The 19,069-nt window shown below is 45.9% G+C and overlaps 1 pseudogene; it reads right to left on the reverse strand.

Moving 5' to 3' along the window:
• Nucleotides 1–662: 662 nt before the first annotated feature.
• The window catches only part of LOC119395123 (uncharacterized), a 41,522-nt pseudogene continuing 23,115 nt past the window's right edge, over nucleotides 663–19,069 (reverse strand).

Raw genomic sequence — 19,069 nt, forward strand, 5'->3', positions numbered from 1 at the left:
CCTCCTCCTGAGAGCGTTTATTGAGGAGTTCCCGCTATCGACCAGCAAGTTTTGATTCGTTTGATAGGTGCGAAACCGAAATCCTGCCTGGCAGCTAAGTGATTTTTCTTAGAGTTTTTACCGTTCTTGACTACCTCAAAATAGCTTCTCTTTAAGCAAATCATGTTTGGCACAAACACTTGAAATTAAAACATTTATTTTTGATACAACAACGAATGCTCAAAAAGGTACAATAGGTTTCATTTCTCATTGCATCAAGCGTTGCCTGCATGACGGCGTATTGAGATACCAAGTGTACACTGCTGCATCAGAAGATTCTGTTAGTAAAGCAGAAAGTTTTTAGTTAGTGCTATAGCGACGATGACAAAAATTACGGTTAGTCGTGTCAATGTGCGCTAACATAAGCCGTTAGTAGTATACACACGTGGAATTGTGTGTGATTAAAACAAAGCAAGCAAGCATATAGCATGTTACCTTAAATGAGAAAACCTGCGAAAACGAGAAAACCATGCAAAAACAGTAGTGTTTACAGTGATTGTTAGTTGGATATCGTGAGCCCTGATGCATATGTTGTGCATAAAACCCCTGTCAAGTTACGCGACACGCGTGCCAAGGAAAATTCGCAAGCTGGGATGGTAGAGCTTGAGAGGCGCTTTAGTGGCTCATTCCATTTCCACTGAGATGCACAGAGAATCATTGGCGATGAAACCAGACAGCTCAAGCTGCTTCCATGCAACCGGAGGAGCACGCATTGCCACGTTGACGCCATCAGGTGAAGGTTTCTTAATGCAGTCGAAACGCTCTTTGTCTTCGGGCACCGATACGTGCAGGGACATATTCTTCTGCTCGTCAGCTGGGTGCACCAAAGTGAGGGTCACCTGCGAAAGTCGTGCGTACAGTAAGGTGTATAATACCCTATAGTGCGCTTGAGTAACTGGCAAATAAATGTTCACGCATTGTTAACCTAGGCACTAGTCATCGGTATTCAATTAAAATATGGCCAGGGACTTGCCTACCTTTCAATGAGTGCAGGCGGAGCAAGGTCGCGGCGTAGGTAGGTCACATTACGCTGCGAAACCGCTTTGCTTTCTTCTTCAAACTGGTTTTATACCAGCACCCACAACAGGGCAGTACAGCTCTTCTAATGTGTCACCTAAATTGTTTTACGTCAGGATCTACGTGCTCGCAGAAGTAACGCAAGTCCACACGTCATGCTTATTAAGAGCGAAAGATTCGTTAGGTAATTTTAGAATAGGGTACGCAGCCGGGTACGCAGTAGTAACGCAGTATGGTACGCAGTCGTTACATCTAGAGTCCACAATGAAGCAAGGCCACTTCATGATGCTGTAGAAGAATATCTTCGAGAACACAAGTTACCGACAGGAACACTGAATTCGACGATGTTAGCTTGGGAACGTATATTTGTTAGAGATAAAATGTTCACTCGTTAAAGCTAGGCTAGGCTAGGCAAGTTCGTTCGGTTGGTTTGTTTTAGTAGCGCTATGAAATGTAACAACGAAGGAACAAGAGAGGACAAGCACTTCACAAGCACGTCGCGTACACTTGAGAAGAAAGCAGGTATTGTGTGTTTTGAGAATTCGTAAAGCCAACCCCTGAGATTTCACATGAGATATTTTTGTGTTCACGAAATATCTGCCAATTAACTCCCAACATACTCTATAGGTGTTCCTCGCGCAGTTTGCGCTATGGTTTGCAGTCTTGCCAACATACACGCTGTCAAATGTCGGTAAGTAAGGTAAAAAGTTGGGCGAGTTGGTGTTGGTTCATGATACACGGAAGGGCGCGATAATACGGTACACAATGAAGAAGATGGACACGGGACGACGCGCTACTAGCAACTGAAAATTTTTTATTGGGTTAGGTATGATGACTCGTTGGGTTAGGTATGATTGCATAGTAGTATAAATATTTCTTTCCTCAATAAAAAATTTTCAGTTGCTAGTAGCGGGTCGTCCCGTGTCCATCTTCTTCATTGTGTACCGTATTATCGCGCCCTTCCGTGTATCATGAAATGTCGGTAAGTATGCACGTGTCTCCCGAGCTCACCTGCCTAGAAAAAGGCCACGCGACAAAGCTGTCCCAGTTCCCTGCACAGAACAGCACCCAGAGTTCGATGTGTAGAAGTTCGTCCCTTTCAGCAAACTTGCTCTCGACCATCAAGGAGTATCCGGACAGGATGCAGACCGGGCTGACTTCACGCAGGCTTACGCCTGCACTCAGCGACGACTTGCGCTTGTAGATTTGGTTCAGGCAGACGTACGCCCTGTCCACTATGACGCCGCCTACTGAAGCCCCGCTGCGCTTTCCATTCACCAGAGTGGGTTGAATGTGCACTCTGGCCAGCTGGCTCGAAGCAATGGTCCCTCGGAGCACGTCCTGCAAATTTACAAGCAGTAGGCGTTGATCTGCATGCTGTTTCTTTTCGTACTTTTTCGCGAGTGCATCTCGCTTTTTATTTTACTTATTTGACCCGAAGGTCGCGGGATCGAATCCCTGCCGCGGCGCCCGCATTTTCGATGGAGGCGAAAATGCTTGAGGCCCGTTTACTTTGACTTAGGTGCACGTTAAAGAACCCCAGGTGGTCGAAATTTCCGGAGCACTCCACTACGGTGTTCCTCATAATAATATTGTGGTTTTGATACGTTAAAACCCAAGAAATATTTCTCTTATTTGCACACACTGCAGTCCTAATGGCGCCCGTCCTATAGTTCCGTGTATTCTTCGTGCTCAGTCAATTTCCTCCGAAAAGTTTCTTACGTTATGAAGCAATACAAACTAGCTCAAACTAAGAGAAAGAGAGAGAGAGAAAGATAAAGGAAAGACGGGGAGGTTAACCACAAGAATCCTCCGGTTTGTTACCCTGTACTTGAAAAGGGGAAAGGGTATGTAAAAGAATGAAAGGGAAGGAATAGAATTTTGACGAGAGCACGCGTCAAAAAAAGGTTATGACCGTAGTCCAAGCACTACACAGCAACTTTTTCTGCCAATAGTCACAGTTTATCATTCAGTCCGGTTACGTGAAGAAACCGCAACAACGCCCTCAGAGCGGCTCGTGCTGAAGACCGGGAAAGCAAGGCCCTTAGGATTTTGTACTGCGTGAGAGGGTGGTTGTCCAGCTGGCCTAGTGCGGCTGAGAGGGCCGCTCTTTCGGAGTTGAAGCGAGTACACTCACAGAGAAGATGTGCGACAATTTCTCTGCACCCGCAGACTTCACATGACGGGCTCTTAGCCATTACAAGAATAAATTACAGGCAGTGCTGGGCAGTATCGAAGATACATGTATCTTCGATACTATCTTAGATACTCTTTGGGTAGCTTGTATCTGTATCGCGATACGTCTCGCAAGACGTGTACCAATATCTGTATTTCCGATATATTGAAGGATGTATCGTGTATCTTAAGATACAAGATACTGCGATCGCAACACCGCGGTGCGAAGCAATAAACGTTTGTTGAACTCCGCTTCTCAATCGGAGACTGCTCCTACTGAGCAACCAGATTAAAACTAAAGACAATGACATTATTTTACCTTTCCGCCAGAGTTTTCCAGTGAGGGCACGTGATGAGCTCTGAGCGTCCCTATTGAGGAAGCAGAGTCATGTGGTGGCGCTCGCGTCGTCTCGAAAAACGCGCGAACGTCTATGCCCAGACGACATTTTGTTTTCACGGTTTCCTTTTCTTCTCTTTAGTAGTGTCAGTGCTAGGGCACTTTGCTCTTAGCTACTATATTGTGCCGCGTGCTCCAATGCATGCGGTGTCTTTTGCACAAATTCTGATGCCGTTGTGGTGTCGTTATCGAAGTTTCTCTTGCGTTGCTGCGTCGCTACGATGTCTCAAGAATGCAAGAAAAGGGGTTGCTTTGCGTCGCGTGGCTTTCACACATCGGTGATTTGAAGGACTTCGTAGATGCAAGTTTGACTTACATGCAACGAGATTGACGTATATGCAAATAATATTCTAACAGCTATAGTACCACCGGCACCGATGCTGAATATAACAGAACAAGCATTCACTTAGCAGAAGCTATCTTGGCGCACGTCTCCTTTTCTTTTTTTCAATGAGTTTTCAAAATCACAATTGGATTACTAGCACAAGTCCTTTCTCAGATGTCCTTTTCCATCCCACACATTATTTATGTATCTGTATTGCTTTTTTCTGGTCTGCTACAGCAATATGTCTTTAACGTGCCAGCAACGTAAGCTCACTGCTTTATTATTAATTTTAGCCGTCTGCATTATTTCTGCTATTGTATAAAGGCTTATATTCTACTTAAGTTTACTGTTGTGTCAAGGCGACCTTAAGAACAAATATATAATACTCTGCGCGTGCTTGGAGCATGCAGTAACAAAAGTTCTGCTTACTACTTAGTAAAATAGCGAAATTGATTTTTCATGATAATAACGTAAAATATTGGGAGAGATCTCAAAGTAGTTAATAAAGGGATTGGAGAAACATTGTTATACAAAATGCTCCGTTTTTCTAATGGGCGTCTCAACGAGTCGGTTGACGCTATGTTACATAGGCACTAAATTTTCTGTGGTGTTACCTAAAATGCCTAATCGTCATGGCTATTAGGGGTTACCCGCCACGGTGGTCTAGTGGTTATGGTGCCTGACTGCCAACCCGTAGGTCGCGGCGGCCGCAGTTCGATGCCCGTGTGCATATATTTGAGTTTTATAACACCACGTGGTCGAAATCTCCGGAGCCCTCCACTATGGCGTCTATCATTATCATATCATGGTTCTGTGGGACGTTAAACTGAGCGATTATTATTAGCTTTAGGGAGTGCCACCTGTATCGTGTTCCTATACTTATTCGATGTGTTTGATACAGAACCGTTTTTCTATTTTACTTAGTTACATTGGTTTTTCTTTCTTAGTCTTCTCTAAATATTTTTACTGTTACTAATCACCAGGTCATCGGAGCTCAAGTTGCAATATAGTGTCAATAGCGGCGGTGCCCTGCGACACTTCGTGCAACGATAGAACACGTCTGACACGTTTTCTGGGCTGCAGATGTTCTCTCATAAAAGGAAAACTCTTAAACGATCGCGCATTATTCAGTACGTTGCTTTACGCCAGCCGATAAGCAGTATATAATTTATTTGCAGTTTTATGCTCTCTACGTAAACAAGATGCGTCCCAATGAATGTCACTACCAGCGTTCTCGCTGATGTACACCTGTCCGGTTATCGGGCATTGGGCAACCGTGATACTTGTACGGGCAAGGTAGAACTTAACAACGGTATTTGCACGATTGTGCGGAGGCTTCTTATTGAAGATGGCAGCTCGCTAGCTCGTCCGCAAGCAGAACATTGACTCCACCCAATTAAAAAAGCGGCAAGCAAAAACTGTTATCAGCGAAATGTGTAAAGAGCTCTCATGGTAAGCAGCTAAAGCAACCCCAATAATTTGTTTCGGAAAAAAAGTAATATACCTTCAGCAAGAAATACAAAACTTTGGTGATACTAACAGACATTTCATACGAATGAAACAAAATTGGTCGCAGTTATTAAACTTTCAAGCGAATATTCTTGTGCATCGGTGTTTAGTGCTACATTACCGTATATACAGATATATAATGACAAATTTCCGAATGTATCGAAGTATCTTAAGATACAATTGGAATGTATCGTATCGGATACAATCGGCGTTGTGGTATCTTGTATCTGTATCTCAAATACTTCTTGCCTGAGTATCTTGTATTGTATCGCGATACAATTTCAAAGTATCTTTGCCCATCCCTGAAATTTACAGGCATGTGAGAAGGCCACTCCAAGCCATAAACAGACTAGCAGGGTAGAGTCACGTCGTGATAGGCTGTACGGAATACGCAGTTCAAGATCAGTGTCCAAGGTATGCAGCCGTGCACTTGTAAATGTCGCTGACTTCTACAAATCCAACGTTAGACGACGAGCTAGCACACAGAGGAGTGCTATAAGGTGGGCTCGTTGGTGTTGATTGATCTCAAAAGTGCGCTTAGTGGAAAACACAGACACAACCGAAAACGTACAGGACATAAGCCAACGGCAGCGGTTGCCTTATGTCCTGTACGTTTCTTCATTCAAGAGATGTGCTGTGTCAGTTAAAGTACGACAAACCAACTCGCCCGCTATTCAACACTTGCCGATTATGAGGTACGCCGCAGTGGAGGGCTCCGAAAATTTCGACCACCTGGGGTTGTCGAACGTGGGCGTAAATCTAAGTACATGTACCTCAAAAATTGTCGCCTCCACCGAAAATGTGGCCGCCGGGGCCGGACTCGATCCCGCGACTTTATGGTCGTCAGCAGTCGAGAACCATAACCACTACAACACCGTGGCGGGTCCATGCAGCGTGTGAATAGTTATATCCGTTTTGTGTATCTTGCTAGCGTTTTTACGAATATTCAAGCCTGTATTTCTACCAGACACCCCCAATCCTCAACACGAGAGCATTTAGGAGTAATACCTGCGTCACATGGGCACTGTTGATCGCGATCAGGGCCGATCCGCATCGCACTTCTTACCCCCGTATTCACAAACGCTCCTCGACTCGACCCTTCACTCGAAACGCTCCTTGAGGGCCGTTTTCCGATTCACAAATCGCCCTTCACTCGAAACGCACCTCGACTTGAGGAAATCTCGAGTGTTTCACTTGAGATTGTCAAGGTAGCGCGGGAGCTACCTTGAATCGTTCCTCGAGTGAAGTTTCGGCGTCAGCGCGTGGCCTCCGAGATAGCGGGCCGCGCGCTCACCATTTCGGAGGCCACGGTCAGCGTGGCATCCATGCGGTGCGTCGCTCACTTGTTCGGCATTTCCCGATGGATCAAGCTGCCGCCCTGCCGCTGCCGTTTTGCTTTCGACAGTGAAGGTGCGCATTTACTACGGCGCTGTCATCGAGTGGCTCGGCAACGGCTCAGGTTACTGTGGCTGCTGTGGCTCCGAGAGGCATGATGTCAAGAGGACCGCGCTCTTGTGCCGTGACGTGTTGCATTCCGTGCATGAACCAATGGATTACCTGCTTTCGGATAATCATCGTGCGAGTGTTCCAAGTCTTACCAGCGCCTCCTCTATAGAGGAGTCGCTGGTCTTACTATGGTCGCCAGTGCTTTCATGTGTATTTCGTTGAAGACCTTACGCCGCATCAGTTCAAGCCCGGTGCGAAAGACTGCGCGATAGCGAAAGGAAAGTGAAAGAGCGAACTTTTCTCCAATTAATGGGTGAATTATTCATGCTAGCTTCATGGGTGCGTACCTGACTATTCATGCGCCGGCATTCACCGCACACCTGAGCGGCTTTCGCTCATGTAAATCTTCACTACCCTAACCGAAATACGAAGAAGCATACCTCTGCAAGATCTTCTGTATCAACGTGAAGGTACGTTCTTCTATTTTGTTTTTCGCATTTTCCCTGTGTTTGATCAGATCCACATTTGGGATGGTTTATGGAAAACAAAAGACAATGTAATGGGGTACAACGAGTGTGCAGTTCCTAGTATTGAAAGTTATAACTACGTAATTCGTAGCTTCGTTATACAGTATTTATGTAGCCCACAATATCTATGGACGTCCAAGCCTAGCTATATGAAATTAACCAGGTGGTGGTGCAGTATGAAACCTGCATGTATGCAAAAATGCGTGAAACGTATCAAAACACAAAAGATACAGCAGAGAAATGAATGAATGTTTTATTTTCAAGCTTAATAACACTGCTTCTAATTAAGCAATGACGGCAAATTTTAAGAAAACAATAGCACACGCAGTGTAATTGTAGACGTTTGAGCAATTATATAACGAAGCTAATGGGTGTTGGATAGCCATACGTCTGTTCAGATGCACAAGTGCCTGTCCCAAACATGTATCAAAATAGTGAAAGCTCATTAAGTCAACAAAAGACATGTCTGTTCTTCAAGGCGAGAAGTACTGAAGAATGTGTGTAGAACGAGAAGTAAAGAAAAATGCAGCATTGATGTACCACTATGTTCATTATTTATAACCCCTTTCTTTTGTGCAGGAACCTGGCTGCGGAGACTAGAAGATACACCAACACTCTTTACAAATGTGCAGTATTTGCAGCGTTTGCATGACTGTACACAAAGGAAGAAATGCTGCAGTTAATAGCTGCACTGCATAGATTAGTCACACTAGTGTGGCTACCACCTGTATCTTCTTTATGATGTCCTACAAGCTCGAATTTCATGACAGTATGTAGGCTGCATATGCTTTATTGACGGACACCTTGCAGCTTTACACACTTGTATTTTGTCACCTACGTTATTCTTCATCAAGCACATATAATAAAAATTCATTTACCCTTTGCAATTGATTTAGAGTTTTCTCTGTGCTTTCGTGTTCGGACAGGATCGCAAAAAACCTCATCTGCTCTGATTATATAGAAAAAGCAGTTCTACAACAATCAAACACGTTCTATAGAATGCAGCACTGTTCCTCTTCCATGGAAGGGAGGTGACGCGGTTCCAACAGGTAGGCAAGCTGATTTTACTTGATAGCGGATATTTACAAATATTTACACGGTTCTTGTGACCAGAAGTAGCTGCGATGACTGCAAGGCCCTTGAGAATCTTTCACCATTTCGGTGCTGTCGTCTTCGTTGAATCAGCAGAGTAGTTTACTCTGCTTCTTTACAACACATCCGCCCAGGTTGAGTGCGTCCACACGGTAGTCGTTAAGGCAGAACAGCAGTAAAAGGCAGAAACGGCTTCAGTCTCGTGATGTGCAGAATAACAAAGGATGCTCTGGAATGCCAAAGCGTCCCTATACAGCACAGATGCCGATGCCCTCCTCAGCAGGTATTCCCAGGGGTCACAAACTGCAAATGAATGCCAAAACATCAGTACACAGGGCACTCGTGCACTAATTACAGGCTGCCTGCGCTTCCAAAATAAAAAGACAGGACAAACATTTTAAAATATGGCCGTTGCGTCCATTAGAATTAGTCACGTTAGGTACATCGACAAATGCACGGCGAATAGAAAAACGTTTATGGAAGTAACGAACTGCTAACTTATGCATCATCCGAATATTAAAACTTCGCATAAAGTATACCTGATGTCAAGAAACGCTGTTTAGAAGAAACCAAACACACATTAGTCCAAGTTAACCGACAACATACGCTGCCAATTAAAATAAAAACGACTTTAAAACACTGCTTCCGTCGATAGTGGAGAAAACACAAGCGAATGCTTTCCTCAACCTGCGTTACAGTCTAATTTGAACGCTCTACCACATGCATAGCATACGTACTCCTTAACGCGACACTGTGATAATTATGAGTAGCAGCTGCGAGCAGTCTCTACCACATTTGTAAAATAAACGAAGCGGAACCACTACCAGTGTCGCGTTAAATGTCTCAAGAAATGAAATGAGAAAATAACAATTGCGCAGGCTCCTGTAATTATTTACTATGCTAGCACTCCGCATCGAGAGCAAATTTACCTACGATAAGTAATTCCTGCACACAGTGCGGTGGCGAATTCACCAAGCACATCAGTATAATGTGATCGTATGTAAAAATGACTCACCCGCATTATCCGTTCTGCAGCTGCATCAGTGAACAGAAGGCTCTCAGCAGCAGCAAGCTAAACAAAACGACAAATCGTCCATGCGATGGGCCCTGCTTTTCGCTATCACTCAAGTAGGTCGTCAGTCACCATGGCGAAAGCTGGGTCACGAACAGTACACAAGTAGACACTGCCGTAATCATATACAGCGATTAACAGACGCATGCGGCATAAAAGAAGTTAAGCGCGTGGAAACGATCAGCAGCAGACACATCGGAATCAGCTGTTCTTTCAGCAGCCGGGATGCGACTGTTGCCAGATTTCAAGCGGGGGTTTCGCTTACTCTATCGGCTCAAGCTTACGGAAGCTACACTACAGATTTAAAGGCGTGTATTTTGCCGTAACGTCGACTGATAAAGAAGATTATCTAAGAAAAGCACATAAATATTGAGCAGAAACAGCTATTTCCTAACCACATTAGGAATATTCTCGTTATCAGACGCCACTCGAGTCAAGGGAGCGTTGGCAAAGTGTCCCTTGGCGAAGCCGAGGAGCGTTCTTGAAACCCAGCGGCTCCTTGAGTGGAGGAGGGCGCTTCGCCTTGACTTGGTCAAGTCGAGGCGAAGGCTCGAGTGAAGGTGCGTTTAAGAATACGGGGGTTAATCGCGATCAACAAGCTGGTCACTGCTACACGGTCCAGCCTAATCCGGATCATGTTTGGCGCTGACTACAGCCGAATAGCGATCACGGAGCCAAAGCGTGATGCGCAGATCGCGGTCGTTTTGATTCCGATCGGACATGATCGCGATTAAAAGTGACCGTGTAGCAGCACCTGATCCGGACCGAGCCCAATCCGTATCGGCCCTCATCGCGATCAAAAGTGCCCGTGTGACGCCGGTATAAGTTGAATGAGTCAACGTGCTAGTACAAAGGTTTTATGTTCAATATAGAGGAGCATCGGGTACAGCATTCGTTAGCATACATCATGAGGTTTCGGTCAGAAATGCCACAGGAAAAGTTAATATTTGCATATAAAAATATTAAAGCTGCGCTCTCATAACGCGAGAGTAGTGGTTTATCATTCAGTTAATAATAGGTTTAAATAAAAGCTGCGCTACCGAAGAGCGCGATACCTATATCGCGCAGAGTTTCTCAGAATGCTTACGCATCGAAAATAAAGTATTTAATGCACTATAATGCACCACTTCCTCACACTATAATGATCGTAAGTGCAGTGTGTTCGGTTGGGGACAATGTGTCTCTAAAGATTGAGATGGGCGTGCTTGAACAAAACTGCGATCTTCCCAGATGACCATCTCAAACCCTTGAGTTGTTGAGCAGCTGGTTTCACGCCTCCTTACCGTAGAGGGTGTTGGCATCAACGCCGTGCCTTCCACTATGAATTCCTGGTAACATTGTTTTAAATGAGAAGCATTTTTTAGCGAACCAAAGGCACTTCAACAGTTTCTCATCTGTCTGTCTGTCTGTCTGTCTGTCTGTCTGTCTGTCTGTCTGTCTGTCTGTCTATCTATCTATCTATCTATCTATCTATCTATCTATCTATCTATCTATCTATCTATCTATCTATCTATCTATCTATCTATCTATCTATCTATCTATCTATCTATCTATCTATCTATCTATCTATCTATCTATCTATCTGCCTACGTCTTTGTGCTCCCGTGATCGTTTCCTTAAATTTGTTTATACGAAAATTGGCATGTGAGGACGTGAGTGTATGACGAACACGATTCGCAGGTCTTGACATGAATAACTTGACTTACCTGTCGGGTAGGTCATGATACACTTTCCGCCAGTCACGTGTGGCACATTCCCGCATACCGCGGCCGGCGGTATTGTCTATATCAACCGAGACATCGGAAGTCCTAACCCAACAGTATCATAAAGAGCCCGTGTCACACAAAATGCGGTGCAGGCATCAGCGGCGTATTTGTCCCGTTGACAACGCCGCTGAAAGCAAATAAAATCTCTGCTCAAGCCAGAATCGAACCCAGGCATTCTGCACGGCAGTCAAGTATTCTGCCACGAAGCAACGCCAGTGCTTCAAACTGCTTCTGCGAGAATTCCCGTGGCAGAATAACGTCAGGACAAAGCCAATTGTGGTTGTAGTGTTGGCTTTTCGCTTTTATATCAATGTAATAAACATCATACATGTACACCTATAACTCTGCAAGCTATTGGCCTCGAGGAGTTACGGAGTCGCCCTCTATCGGACGCGCCTCGATTGCGTGCTAGGCAGGATACCACCGGCGCGCTCCCCATAGGTTTTGCTGTCGGCGCTCTACAAAAACACCTCGCGGAAGCCCTTCAGGGCATTTCTGTAAGTACTTTCGAAATGAACTGTGTTCTTTACTGTCAAGATAATCATTTTCGACGAACTGAAAGCACAAGATAGTCTACAGTCGCTGTCTCTGCAGAAAACCGAGCACCCGCTTCACGCTGTCACCGCGTTGGAGACCCCTGAACCGGCTTCCTGCGTGAAGGTAGCCACTCGCTCAGTGCAAACTAAGTGAAATATCTCGTTAGAGTAGACTGCCTGTATAACCAAACGGAGCATAACAGAAAGAAGCCTCAAGCCAGCGATCGCACGGGTTCGCGACGACTGACGGTGCCTCTGCATGTATGAGCGTCTGCATGTATGTTCGTACTGATGGTTTCGCTTTTGCTACGATCGCGTTTTGGCACTGCGCTGTGAACTTTAGGCCGCAAAATATGAGAATTTGTGAGTAAACAAACAACTACTGTTGCGCGGACGCTATCAGAGCAGTTCAAAAACAATTTCCTTACAATTGCGGCTTCGGTGCGCATGGCAACTTCGTGATCTGCCGTCCCGACGATTCAGTGTATTTTTTTTTCTTTTTCGGTCTAAATTCGGGTACGTTTCAATGTCATTTGACAAGTTGTCTCGCACTGCGCATTGATCGGTCTTCTCAGCGGGCAAATGCCGCTGCTTCTGTTTCTTTATTCAGCGCATTCGTTTCGTTTGGTGCTCACACAAAACGTGAGCTTTCGCCTTCTAGTCCTCTTTAACGAATGCATAAGGGACCCTGTGCGTTTTTTAATTCAACGTATCTAAACAATGACTTGCGCATCTGCAGCCGATCTTGTGGACGCTGAGCACGGGGCCGACAATCAAGAGGTCGCATTGGAGGGTTCTGAGATGGCATCGCACGTGGTAAAAGGTAGCGCTATTACCATCCTGTGGCAGATAAGCATCATTTACCGGCGGGAAGCGCGCGCGAGCCATCGTCTCAGTGCGCGCTGTCTGCTACTCACCGAACATCGCAGGCCCGACACAGTAACAAAAGTCTTCGTCGCGGAAGTGCTTGTTGCACACAAGACTCGTAGCGGATGGCTACTTGCCGGTTCTTAGCTTTACAACCCATGCTTCACGCTGTTTCTTGTCCCGCGGTTACCAGTGCAGGCTGACACTGGGCTCCTTTGCGTAAGCGCGGCACTGCGGCACCGAGCGGTAGAGCCCCATGTTCGTCGCCTTCGGAGGCAGCCACTCTATTACAATGGCTTCAATTGAGTAGAAAATGAGAGAAAACTACCGAATTTGAACAGACCGCAGCGCATGTGGGACTTGAAACTCGTTTTCAAAGCACGCGGCAGTGCGCCACAAGCAGCCGACGCGGCCGCTGAGACCACGTGATCCTGCCAAGCACGTCACGCCGACGGTGGCGCCGGCGTTTCCAGTGGTGGGCCTCGAGGCCAATAGTCCCGAGTTCCACGAATATGCCTACGACAGCTAGTTTTCTTACGCGCATCATCGCACCGTAGCGTGCACTTTGTCGCTATAGGCACGACGTCTCTTCTGTAACGTGAGTAAGGACGTTACGTCATACCAAGAGCCACCTTTATGCGCCAGTGTGGTCGGCGTGCCTGGTGAGGACACGATCTGCGCACTACTCAATTTGCACAAAGACGTCGATACACCTAGTAACGCTTGGCTCAAAGCAAAAATTCCGACATAGGCTTCGAGACGTCGACTGCTTTGCGTGGAATTGATTCCCACAGAGCGTGAGATCTGCCGGACTTTTTCCATTTATTTTCGCGATCATCGTTCTGCGGCCATCACAACCTATAAATTTTTTGGACTTGTGTCCACAAGAATGTGGACATGTTTTATACCTATTTCAGTCTAACTGTAGTGGTTTAATTATGTTGTTGCAGATACGAGTGTGAAAAAAAAAATATACAGGCGAAATGTGCCATTCTTTTTGTAATGTCTGTAGCGGCGAATTTACTATTAATTTAGCGCTTACCCAATCTGTCTTGAGAACAGTATTGGCGCCTGTGTACGTGTTCTCCCTACTTGTCCCGTCTTCATAATTCTGCGGTAAACCCTTCAGATGTGCTTTCCTTTTCGACCTAACAATGTAATCGAGGTGCCACAAAATATCGTCCCGTGGTCGTGACGTCGGCGATGGTAGCAGTCGGCGTGTCCAAGATTAAAACTTTTTATTTGGCCGAAATTGTGGCCGGGAAACGAAAAGTCAAACTACAGCAATACACACTGTATCCTGACAGCGGAGAACAAAGCGTCGGCCGTCGATACACTGCTCATGGCTGGGACGCGCCGCCTTTTATACATCACGCATAGAACATTCCAACTTCATCACTGGTGGTCGCGCAAGCTCTGGAATCAGCTTGACTATTCGCGTCCTGCGCGCAAGGTTAACAAAATGATCTACTACATTCGCGAAACTTCTCGAACACTGCGGCGCGGTCAGTGTCGAGCGTGGCTAACCGTCCTTGCGGGTCAAATCCGAATACATCAAAGTAAAACAAGAAGCGGGCATGGCAATATTATGTTGCGTTGTTGCAGATCATTAATGCACGCATAAAAAAACCCATGAAGACCCGCTGTTGCGACAAGATATACACTGTGACGTTCAAACTAGGAGCTGGGAAGCATTGGTGTGTTTCTGGCAACATTTGCAGATTTCTAACATTCTTTTGGCTAGATTGTACTAGAAGCCTTTATAGTGCACTCTACTTTGGCCTATCACACATTTCGTAAGTGTGTGTTTTTTTAGACAAGACAGATTTTTAACTTCTATGATAGTCAGGCCCCTGTCGTCTTCGCAAACTAACTCTACGCCCAGGCGGGACAACTTTGAGCACCTAAAGTTGCATTTCAATGAGTAATTAAGAAAAATTTGTCAGTGAACTTTTTAATTATCAAATTTAGAGGAAGTTGTTTGTATGAAAGAGTTGTAGGACGTGAGATTTTATGTCAAGCCCATTTTTTTTAATCGCAAGAAAACGCAAGTAATTTGAGAGAATATTCACCGAAAATCAAGACCCCGATCGAGGCGACACCGAAACTGAGCGCACACGGTGCGCAGGCAATCCGTCACCCAGTCACTTCAGACCGGAAGCTCACGTGACAATTTTTGAAAAAAAAAGCGCGTCGCAGCAGCACACGTTCTGCAAAAAGGGCAAGTCGTCCCAAGTACCCAAAATGCACCGTTTCTTTGCGTTTGGTGTGTAGCGCGTATCCGTTTCCTTCTTAAACTCCAAAGAAGTGCAAATAACGTGTGCGCTTGTCTGCGAGGAGTAGCGCCGCAGTGGCTGCCGCCTATAGTTTTAAGGTGGACAGTGAAAAAAAAAAGTGGAAATTGCAGTTTTCTTGGCTACGGCGCCAAAAAAAAGGATAAAGCACTGCACACGAAACACAATGAATAAGCGGTTAATTGGGTGTTTGAGACGACTTGCCGTTCTTGCAGACCATATTGTGCTGCGACGTGCCTTTTAAAAAAAGTCACAGTTTCGCCGCAATGGCGAAGCAATGAATGTGATAGCAACAAATTGGAATGTAACGAGAAAAACGGAAAGCAGCTCGAAATCGTCAGCGCGTCGCTCGAGCCCAAAGGACGCTCCAAAAGAACGAACGCACACAAGACCAGCGCGAACTATCATGCATCACAGCTCGGTACTTGAAGCGCACTGCTCAGACATAAAGCAGGACGCACGAAACGAACGAACAGGTATACACAGGACGAGCGCGAACTAAACCTCGCAGTTGTTACTTAGTTCTGTTTCAACAGCGCGCTCCTTTCTCAAACGCGGCCGCTGGAGCGAGCGAAGTGATCGTCGTACGCTCTGTGACTTCAGCGCGGACATCGTGGGGAAAGAACAAGACATACAACGCCCCGCTCTAGCCCGCGCCCGCCCCTTCTTTCCTTGAGATAAGCGCACGAAGGCCACCACGCTTTGTCGGGCAAAGAGCATCGGCGTGCTCCTCGTCCAGCGCCCTCCTCGCGCCATCTCGCTGGAAATGAAGACACGCTTATAGGCGCCTGCCGTCTCTGAGTCCGGCCAGCGGTAAAGGGTGTGTATATAACGCTCGCCGTTAGCAACGTGGACGATCTGCGTTCTGTGGCGCAGTGGCCAGCGCTACGCGCTGCCGACCGAGAGGTCCCTGGTTCGATTCCGCGCATCGGAAGCATTTTTCTGAATTATTTTTCGTTGGGGCGTTTATATATATCTACATACTTATACATATACGGTGCATGACGGCGGCGACGGGGACGCACAAAAACCAGCCGAGACTCCATATAATTGCTATTGCAATAAAAAAAAAATGTCACGTGAACATCCGGTCTGACGCTACCGGGCGGACGGATTTCCTGCACGCACGGTGCGCTCAGTTTCCTTATCGCGTCGATCGGGGCTTTGATTTCGGTGACTATTATCTAAAATTACGTGCGTTTTAGTGATTTAAAAAATTGACGTGTCAAATTGTCACGCCCTACAGATCTTCAATGTAAACAACGGCCCTAAAGTCATAAATAAGATGTTAATGAATGATTTTTAATTACTGACGGCAAGTTTTTCCGCCTTGGCGTAGAGTTCGTCTGTGAAGACGACAGGGGCCTCACTATCATAGCATTTTAATAAAAAAATCTCTGTTGTCTAAAAACACCCTGTATATGCTTGTTTTTCTTCTATATTTGTTCACAATTTCTTTCTACTGCTATGCGCCAGATCTATATCACACGCCTTTCTAATCACCTCTCTGATTGGGGAACGCAAAATTGCATTCTCAGGTTTGTGGCAACATTTACGTGCAGATTTACCACCCCTCCATGTCACTACAATTATCATAATACTTTGTTAACCTCATAACTGCGGAATATTTTTCGTTTGTATGCGTATTACTGATTAATACAACCCTCTGTTTATATTTGACACTCGTAGTGCAAAGAACTTGGTAGTAAAAAAAATCACACCATATCCACGGAGTGAATGATGATGAGTGGGCGAAGCTGCGGAGGTTCATCGGTAAACCGTGAATCTTCCGTGAATTCTGCCCAGTACATCTTCACCGACGTGAGATCGGGCGCGTTTATACTAAAGGTTCGATGAGATTTATGAGGACTTGCAGCTCACTTTAATTTTACATGTACGCTGTGAATTTTCATTGTTTAATCACGCACAGGAGCAATCGCACACACGCACTACCTTGGAGGTCAAAATCCAGTGCCTATATGTATCACTCTCTCCTCTCCTACGCTTCCCCCCTTTCTCCTCTCCTACGGTCCCCCCCCCCCCCCTATCTTGCCTCGCGGCGCAGCGGCGCCGACGCAGGCACCGTCGCGAGGCAAGATACGGGGTGGTCAGTGAACGGTTGTGAAGCGCGAGCGGTCGGTTTTTTCAATCAAGACGCTGCCGCGACGCTGCCTCGCGACGCTACCTGCGTCGGCACCGCTGCGCCGCGAGGCAAGATAGGGGGGGGGACCGTAGGAGAGGAGAAAGAGGGGGAAGCGTAGGAGAGGAGAGGGTGATATCACGTACTGTCGCAGCGCATTGTCTTTAGGGTGCCTTCATGTGTGCACGCCCCCTCCGTTTTTAAGACTGGTTATGGGAGAGGGGAAGGGGGGGAAGCGGAGAGGGGTATGGGAGAGAGGAAGGGGACAGGGTGAGTGGAGAGGGAAAAGGGAGAGGGATAGAGGACATGGGGAATGGTGAGGGGGAGTGGAGAGGAGGTGTGTGGAGAGGGTATGCGCATGCGCAGTAAGGGTGGTCACGCCGCACACCACCACCACCACCACCACCGGACAGATACTGCCGTTTACTGCCGGCTGCCGGGAGATACGCCGGACAACGGAGACGTGACAAGGTTAGACTAAGAGTAGCTACGCCCCTAAAAGAAGAAATCACACTTAATGCAACTTCTCGGCCTCCTTTCGCAGCTCCACTAAAGCTGTTCTGTGATGAGAAAACACGTAGGAGCTGTAAATCTCTCTGTCATCTAAAAGCGCCTCTGCATAACGCTTTAAGCAAACTACGTGGTAGCCTTTTTCGACGGAGAAGAAATGCTAGAAGCCCGTGTACTTAGATTTAGGTGCACGTTAAGAACCCGAGGTAGTCGAATTTTCTGAAGCCCTACACTACGACGTGGCTCGTAATCACATCGTGTTTTTCGGTCGTAAAACCCCAACAATTATTATTATTATCGATAGCGGCTATATTACTAGGAGATATTCTTAAATGGCTGCGCGGAAACAGAGTTTCAGATTTTATCAATGAAGTACGTGCTACAGATTTGAACAATGTGCTTTAATGGTAGGTTGCGGTGGTGCGCACCCACGAACAAAGCTTTTACTGCGAAGCTGTCTTCTTTTACCCAGTGACGTCATCGTAGTAGTAGGCGCCACGCAGATCACATTACCAGAAGGAGGAGTGAATGAATGAATAAATAAATAAATAAAAACAAATTCATTTCCTTCGCGAGGTATAATAATAATAACAATAACAACAACAACAACAACAACAACAACAACAATAATAATAATAATAATAATAATAATAATAATAATAATAATAATAATAATAAGAGTGGTGACAATAAGTGCTTTACGAAAGCGTTTTTAGGGGCGAAGCTCCTTAAGGCGGCACCCGTTCGTCCCTCGTCGTGCTCGTAGTAGTGAGTAACAAGTCTTACCCTTTGACCTCCAAGGTGGTGCCGGTGGGAGATTTCTCCTGTGCGTTGTTGAACAATAAAAAATTCGCAGTGTGCGCGTTAACTAAAAGCCGAATTCTTCTGTCTCTGTAGAAGTGTAAGTGTTAGCTAAAAGCCGACTTCTTCTGTCTCTCATTCCCATTAGCAGCCATTGTTTACCTCCAAGGTAGTGCCTGGTGAGATTTCTCCTGTGCGTGATTAAACAATAAAAATTTTGTTCAAAACGCCGTTGATTGATGAAATAAACCAACGAAAGACGCCAGATGTTTTGTAAAAACAAAACGAAAGAACGCCAGATGTTTCTAAAGCAAAACGAAAAAGACGCCAGCTGCTTAACGAAAGACGCAAGGTGTTTTCTAAAGCAATGGTTTTCTAAACAATGAAAATTCACCGCGTACATGTAAAATTAAAGTGAGCTGCAAGTCGTCATAACTCATCGAACCTTTAGTATAAACGCGCCCGATCTCACGTCGGTGATGATGTACTGGGCAGAATTCACGGAAGATTCACGGTTTACCGATGAACCTCCGCAGCTTCGCCCACTCATCATCAT

This window comes from Rhipicephalus sanguineus, chromosome 5, assembly GCF_013339695.2.
Source record: "Rhipicephalus sanguineus isolate Rsan-2018 chromosome 5, BIME_Rsan_1.4, whole genome shotgun sequence".
Classification (NCBI taxonomy): Eukaryota; Metazoa; Arthropoda; class Arachnida; order Ixodida; family Ixodidae; genus Rhipicephalus; species Rhipicephalus sanguineus.